This window comes from Coenobita brevimanus, chromosome 30 (genome assembly GCF_032717465.1).
Source record: "Coenobita brevimanus isolate Jiangsu-jjx chromosome 30, ASM3271746v2, whole genome shotgun sequence".
NCBI lineage: Eukaryota > Metazoa > Arthropoda > Malacostraca > Decapoda > Coenobitidae > Coenobita > Coenobita brevimanus.
In genome coordinates, this window is record NC_136983.1 from 6,500,787 (window position 1) to 6,509,073 (window position 8,287).

Sequence of the window (8,287 nt, forward strand, 5' to 3'; positions counted from 1 at the left end):
GTTAGATAAGTATTTCCAGTGAACCAAACATTTAACAACACTTCTCTATTCTCTGAATGCCTTTTGGCAAATGCTTGACGCTATTGATAATGAGCTGAAAATCTGGAAAACAAATATGCCACCTCTCTGAATGTGGTGAAAATAAGTGTTTCAGTAATGTGTAATAATGAAGGCAACATGTCAAGGTAATGCTTTCTTCATTTAATACTGACAGTTTAATATCTGACATACAAAATATTATTAGTCGGACTACAATGGAGAAAAAACAAATGCAATAAGTATGTATGTATAAAGAAGGTGGTCTGTGCAGACATACAGTCTTGTCTCTGATACTGAAGGCTAAATTCATACATTAAAATAAGTGTATACTTCAGTACTAAGAAATACTAGACTATCTAGGTTTGATAATCGAAATTGTATACCCCAGTGATCAGTTAAGTTACATAAGTCAAATAGTAGTATCCTAGGCAGTTTTCGTAATGCAGCTAAGACGACAGTTGTTCCTAACATCACCAGGAACTGTGGAAAAATTATACAACCCTTTTATTTTGAGCCACTATAACAAGTCCCATCAACTCAGGGTTCTAGTCGTCAGGTGTCGTAGATTACTTTTGAAATATGAACTTTGAAATGGGTACTAATTCTTCCTGAATATTCACACTCACGAACTTCAGGAAAGAAATGAAATTATAAATCTTAGCAAGGTTAGAGGACCATTTGAGGCATTCACTGAAACTGTAAGCAACAGCAGAGTGTAAGTGGCTCATTTGAGGCATTTACTGGTACTGCAAACTATGACAGTACGTAGAGGCCTATCTGAGGCATTTGCTTGTATTGCAGACTATGCCAGTAAGTAAGTGACTCATCTGAGGCATTTATTCATCCTGCAAGCTATGACAGTATGTAAGAGGCCCATTTGAAACCTTTACTGGTATTGCAAACTACGGCAGTAAGTAAAAGGCTCACTTGAGGCATGTCATGGTATTACATACTACGGCAGGTAAGAAGTATATTTGAAACAGTCACTGGTATTATAAACTACATCAGTAGGTAAGAAGGCTATGTGAAGCATTTGCTGGTATTGCAGACTACGGCAGTAACGAGAGCAATTCGAGGGCAATGTGCAGAAAAATTACTTGAATTCATATATAAAGCGGATACGCATATACTGTAGATGGCGCTGCTGATCCTGACGTCTACGGTGTCTCCTGACATATACCGAAAATTGTAATATTAAGGTGCAAAAGGAGACACAATTTCAAAAAATCTTTGCACTTTACAGATGAAGGAAGTAGGATGAGGGAGGCACAACTTTGGCAGTTTTCCTCTGTATAGTCAGATATAAATTATGTAAAGTTATGCTGAGTATCAAAATATTTTGATAAGAAATAAACGAACAGTTTCTGTGTCACTAACGACAGTTCTCTTCAGCGATATCATGGAGAGCTTCATGAATGGTTTGTAATTAAAAAGAGAATCTCCACTGTATATTTAAAGATACATATGAAAACAACAAAATTTATCTTTATGAGATACCTTCAGTCATTTCTGGACAAAAAAAAAAAAAATCCAAAAACCTTTACTTCTAAGAAGCCACCTTGAATTTACCTATTTGCCTATTTGTGTTTACCTATTTGTAGTGTACAGGAATTGAGCAATGCTCGTGTTGTCCTGTCTCCATATCAGCATTTGTCAAGTCTACCTTTACACACATGAATGTTTTTCTCATGTGCCACCTTTTCGTCTGAGTCGTTCCACATACTTATGTATTTACCTAATATACCTAATTGTGATATGGGCATACCACGTTGAGTACACCGCTTCCCGTCCGATCAGCGAAGTTAAGCAACGTTGGGTCTGGTTAGTTCTTGGATGGGTGACCGCCTGGGAACACCAGATGCTGTTGGCATCCCTATGTGTCAAGTGGGGTTGGTGGAGGATTAGTGCCCTTCCCTGTAAAACAATTAACTCTAAGCCATTGGCCACCCCGTCTGGGATACATGGCGTCTGGCAATGAATGAAATGAATGAATGTGTTATGCACGGAATGTGCTATGCTCGTGGGTTTCCGTCGCTGTTTCTCAGTAAGTCAAATTTAGCTTTAAACTCATTTAAGTTTTTAGACTGGACGATCTCTTTGTCCAGGCTATTCCATAAGTCTATACTTCTGTAAGGAAAGCTATATTTCTTGATATCCTCCAAGCAGCTTGACTTTTTCAATATCATTCCGTGTCCACTTGTTGCTCTCTTATCCCATAAAAACAGATCTTCTTTGTCGATTTTATCTACTCCCACCATGGTCCTGAACTGTAATCATGTCTCCCCTCTTTCTCCTTTCCTCTAAGGAAGGTAAATCCAGCTTTTCCAGCCTCTCTCTGTATGACAGGTCTGCCAGACTGGGGACCATCTTGGTTGCTGTTCTTTGTATTCTCTATCTTGTTTATATCTTTCTTTTTGTGTGGGGACCACACTACCGCTGCATATTCTAACCTGGGGCGGATCATGGTCACTATCAATTTTTTCATCATCTCCTCATCCATATAATGAAATGCTACTCTTATGTTAGTCAAGAGTTCATAAGTCTCTCCAACTATCTTGTCAATGTGCTTTTCTAGTGACAAACTATCTTGGACCAGCATTCCCAAATCTTTCTCTTCTCTCATTTTTGTGATTAATTCATTACCCAACAAATAATTCAATGATGGCCTCCTGGTACTTTTACCCATTTCCAATATTTTACATTTCTTTCTATTAAATTTCATTTCCCACGTCCGGCTCCAATCACGTATCCTATCCAGGTCCTCCTGCAGCATTTTTCAATCCTCCTCAACCTCTATCTACCTCAAGATCTTTACATCATCAGCAAATAGACTTGCATAACTGTTCACTCCATCTACCATAAATATCATTTAAGTAAATCAGGAACATTACTGGCGCCAACACCGAACCTTGAGGGACTCCACTTGTTACTTCCCACCATCCAGACATCCTATCCTTTATTACTGTCCTCATTTGTCTGTCTCTCAAAAAGTCTCTCATCAATTCCGGAAGTTTCCTCTTCAGTTCTCCTATATATTCTAGTTTCCACAATAGTCTCTTATGAGGTACCTTGTCAAAGGCCTTCTCTAAGTACACAAAATCCACCCAACCATCTCTCTCCTGTACCACGTCAATCGCTCTTGAGTAAAAGCTCAACACGTTAGAAACACATGACCTTCCACTTCTGAATCCAAACTGACATTCAGCCAAAATATTCATCTTGTGTGTGTGTGTGTGTGTGTGTGTGTGTGGTCTTACCTAATTCTTACCTAATTGTATCTTTACAGGAATGGGTCAAGCTCGTACTGTCCAGTGTCTTAAACCATATTTATCGTACATATCCTTAAAATTGTGAATTGTTTTGGCACACACTATTCATTTGGTAGTGCATTCCACTGATCAATTGCTTTATTTGGGAAACTAAATTTTCTTACGTCTTTATCACCTCTCTTCTTATGCAGATTTTTGCAGTGTCCTCTTGCTGATGCTTCCCCATAGGTTAACCCATCACGTCCCGAGCTATCTCGTACCTCTAAAACCCCCCAATCCCAAGGTATTTTCGAAAATTTTTTTTTTGGTTAAAACCTCCGCTTTTGGTGAGAAACATCGAAAATTCATAGAGAAATCGCTCACCTGAGGTTTAAAATACTCGATGCAGGTAGCAGTACCTCCTTCTAACAGGCTGGCACCAAAGAAAACGAGTTCTATGGGAGGGTAACTATTTCACACCACTCATAAACTGTATTTATTTACTTGGTATGAATTTATATGTAGTACGAAAGTATATTGGTTTTCAAACAGTAATATAGGCATTATAAGCAAAGTTTCACTCACTAACTCATCACCATACCTGACCTTTTTTTGCCTCATTACCTGATCATCATTTCTGACTGTTTCTTCCTCTAATGCTATGTAAACTTTGTCCTTCACATTGTCATCAATTGGGGAATCACTCTGGCCCTGAATGTCTTATTGGCCAGGTCACTGGTAACAGGTGAATTGCCTAGACAATGGCATGCAGGGGGGGTGGAGGTTATGCAGTGTAAGGCATTGTCCCTGCTTGGCATCTTGTAGAGGAATAGAGGAAGGTGTCGCGTGTATACATACAAAAAATCACACGCAAAAATTGAAAATTTTGGAAATTATGAACCTTGCAATTGCGCGACATACCAGTACATCGTCGGGACTGGCAAATGCAAAATGTTGCAACGTATCCATATGTCGATGGGACGCCTTGGGTTAAGTAATCATTTATGTCTATTTTTTCTTCCCTGATATGCATTTACATAGCATAATCATGTCACCTCTTTTCCTTCTCTCCTGTAGTGTTGGTAGATTCAGTTTATTTAGTCTTTCTTTGTAGTTTAGATCCCTTAAGCTTGGTACCCATCTTGTAGCAGCCCTTTGAACTTTTTCAATCTTGTCTATGTTTTTTGAGATGAGGACTCCAGACTACTGATGCATACTCCAGGGTTGGCCTGATGAATGATGTTATTATCTTTCTTAGCATGTCTTCATTTATGTATGTGAATGCTATTTTCATATTTCCAAGCAGTGTATACATGTTCCGTACCTTCTCATTGACGTGGTCAGCCAGAGATAGTCTGTTATTGATAATCACACACCTATGTCCTTCTCTCTGTCTGTTGTGTGTAGGGTTTTATTTCCTAATGTATAATCCCAATCAGGTCTTTTTCCGCTTTTACCAAACTTGATTACATGACACTTGTCCACATTGAATTCCATTTGCCATGTATTACTCCATTCATGAAGTTTATTTAATTCTACTTGTAGCTCTTTACATGAGTCTGTGTTAGTAATTCTCCTTTGCATTTTTGCCTCATCTGGAAACATATTTAAATAGCTTTCATTTCCAGTGTTATTGTTTATATCATTTATATACACTAAAAACATGATTGGTGCCAACACTGAGCCCTGTGGTACTCCACTAGTCACTTTCCATGATGAGTAATTTCCCCTTAGTACTGTTCTCATTTCTCTTCTTATGAGAAAATCTTGCATCCTACAATACAGTTTTCCTCGAATTCCTCCTTGATGGTACAATTTCCATAAAAGTCTTTGGTGTGGTACTGTGTCAAATGCTTTCTTGAAATCTAAATAGATACTGTCCACCCATCCTTCTCTTTCCTGTAATGTGTCGGTTACTCTGTCATAGTAGCTCAACAGATTAGTAACGCATGATTTTACTTTTCTGAAACCAAACTGTCTTTCTGTTACCATATTGTGTTCTTCTAGATGATTTACCCAAGCTTTTCTTATAAGCTTTTCTAATACCTTGCTTACAACACTGGTTAGTGATACTGATTGGTAGTTGAGTGGATTTTGTCTATTCCCTTTTCATGAATAAGGGAACAATGTTTGCTTTCTTCCAAATATCAGGTAGTTTACCTTGACTCAAGGATTTCTTGAAAATTAAAAATAATGGTTTACTTAACTCTTTTGCACATTCACCTAGTACCCAACATGAAATTTCATCAGGACCATTTGATTTTCCTTTGTCTAATTTACTTAGCTCCTCCTGTATTATTTTTTCTTTTTTTCATTCATTGCCAGACGCCATGTATCCCAATCGGGGTGGCCAAGGCTTAGAGTTAATCGTTTTACAGGGAGGGGCACTAATCCTCCACCAACCCCACTTGACACGTAGGGAGAACGTTATGCCAACAGCATCTGGTGTTCCCAGGCGGTCACCCATCCAAGTACTAACCAGACCCAACGTTGCTTGTATATCTGGTAGTATGTGTGGGCATGCATGGTCAACATAATCCCTCTCAAAATTTTTTACCTCTGTAAAAACAAATTGGAATTTCTTGTTTAGTGCTTCACAAATATCCATCTCTTGTGTATAGGTCATTCCATCGCCCGTAATGGATTGTCTTTTATCTTTTCCTTTGGTTTTGCTTCTGATGTAGCTGTAAAATGGACTCGGTTGATCACTACTTTTATTTATGATATCTTCCTCAAACTGTTTTTGGCCTTCCCTCCTTATTCTTGTATAATCGTTTCTTGCCTGTTTGTAATTATTATATGCCCTTTCACTATTGTGTCTTCTGTATCTATTCCACAACAAATATCTTTTTTCTTTTGATTTTTTACATTCTATATTGAACCACTTCTTTATTTTCTTTTCTGCTTCTTTGTGCTTTGGGATGTACTTCTGGGCTCCTATTTCATAAAGTTCACAGAATTTTTTATATATAGCATTTAAATCTTGTCCTCTAAGCTCCTTTCCCCAATCAATTTCTAAGAAGTACTTCTTTAGGTCATGATAGTTTCCCTTTTTATAGTTTAGGCTCTTTTTGTAACTTTCATTGCTGTTAACTATGTCATATGCTATCCTGAAGTTGCAATTTAGTACTGCATGGTCGCTTTTGCCAAATGGAGGGTAGTATATTAAATTGTCAATATCGTTTTCTTGCCTAGTAAATATGAGATCTAGCATTGAGGATACATCGAGTCCTCCTTTTCTGGTGCTTTCCCTTACATGTTGCGTTAGTGTGTGTGTGTGTGTGTGTGTGTGTGTGTGACAGACATTTTTTTTTATGCTGCAGGTACTGGTGTCTTCTGTATCTATTCCACGTATAATTTAAAGTCACCTTTATATTAAGATCGGTGGGAAGGCCATCGTCATATCCTATCTTTCCACTCTTCATTCCTCTCAGTGTTTGGTAGTGGTTCATCGTGGTCTTATCTTTTACCAACTCACCAAAAAAAGCAGACCAGCCTTTGATATAACAGAGCTTGCACTTACTGAGCACAGGATGATTTGACTTTCCATTTCATATTTCAACAAAATATGTACAGTATGCTAAAGTATATTTTGAAAAACAGATCATGGCAAAAAACACACAAGAATGTTGCAGGTAATGAAAGAATCAATTAACTTATTACAGGTTTAACCCATGCCGTCCCGGCAACGTGATTTAATGCGGCAACATTGCAAGGTCCCTAATTTGCACAATTTTCAATTTTCGCGAGTAATTTCGCGAGTGATTTTTGGCATGTATACACGGGACACCTTCCTCTATTCCTCTACAAGATGCCAAGCAGGAACAATGCCTTACACTGCAGAATCTCTCCCCCCCCCCGCATGCCATTGTCTCGGCAATTCATCTGCTACCAGTGACCTGGTCAATAAAGACATTCAGGGCCAGAGTGATTCCCCAATCGATGACAATGTGGAGGACAAAGTTTACACAGCATTTGAGGAAGAATCAGTCAGAAATGATGATCAGGTAATGTGGGAAAAAAAGGTCATGAATGGTGATGAGTTAGTGAGTGAAACAATGCTTGTAATGCCTATATTACTGTTTGAAAACCAATATACTCTTGTACTATGTATAAATTCGTACCAAGTAAATAAATAAATACTGTTTATGAGTGGATAAAATAGTTACCCTTCCATAGAACTCGTTTTCTTTGGTGCCAGCCTGTTAGAAAACCCAGTCAGGTAAGGAAGTACACGTACCTAAATCGCGTATTTTAAACCTCGGGTGAGCGATTTCTCTATGAATTTTCGATGTTTCTCACCAAAAGCTGATGTTTGGGCCAAAAAAAAAAGGTCCAAAAACGTCGGGATGGGGCGGGTTAAAGATACTCATATTTACTCAGTGCAATAGGTATTTGAAAAATGTTTTAGCCCCTTAGGAACATAGCTTTGGTAACCTGCATGAGTAAAACATCTGCATCCTTGTTAACCCAAGGCATCCTGACGACGTATGGATACGTCACCACGTTTTGTCACGGTGACACCCGACGACGTATCCATACGTTGTGCAATTGCGAGGTCCATCATTTGCACATTTTTCAAGTTTCACGTGTGATTTTTGGTAGACATATGTGGGAGACCTTCCTCTACCCAACGCCAGGTGGGGATAATGCCTGGCCCCACCTGACCCCCGTCCCCCCTGCACACCATTTTCTTGGCAACTCACCTGTTAGCAGTGACCTGGCCAGTACAGACATGTCGCACCAAGGTCTCACCAATGACGAAATTCAAGGTGAAAGTGATTGTTGAGGTGAAGGACAAAGGAAGAAATAAGCCAGAGGAAGAAACAAGCAGAAGTGATGAGACAGTAACCGTAAAAGGTGCCATATGTTGATGTTTTTGGTGAGTGAATAATGCTTACATCACCTATATTATTGTCTGAAAACCAATATACTCTTGTACTACATAAAATTTTGTACCAAATAAATAAATATTTAATCATTTATGAATGGTTTGGAAT

General features: G+C 38.6%; 1 pseudogene; it reads left to right on the forward strand.

Annotated features, from left to right (window-relative positions):
- Positions 1-1,790: 1,790 nt before the first annotated feature.
- LOC145395364 (5S ribosomal RNA) lies at positions 1,791-1,910 on the forward strand (annotated as a pseudogene).
- Positions 1,911-8,287: the final 6,377 nt, after the last annotated feature.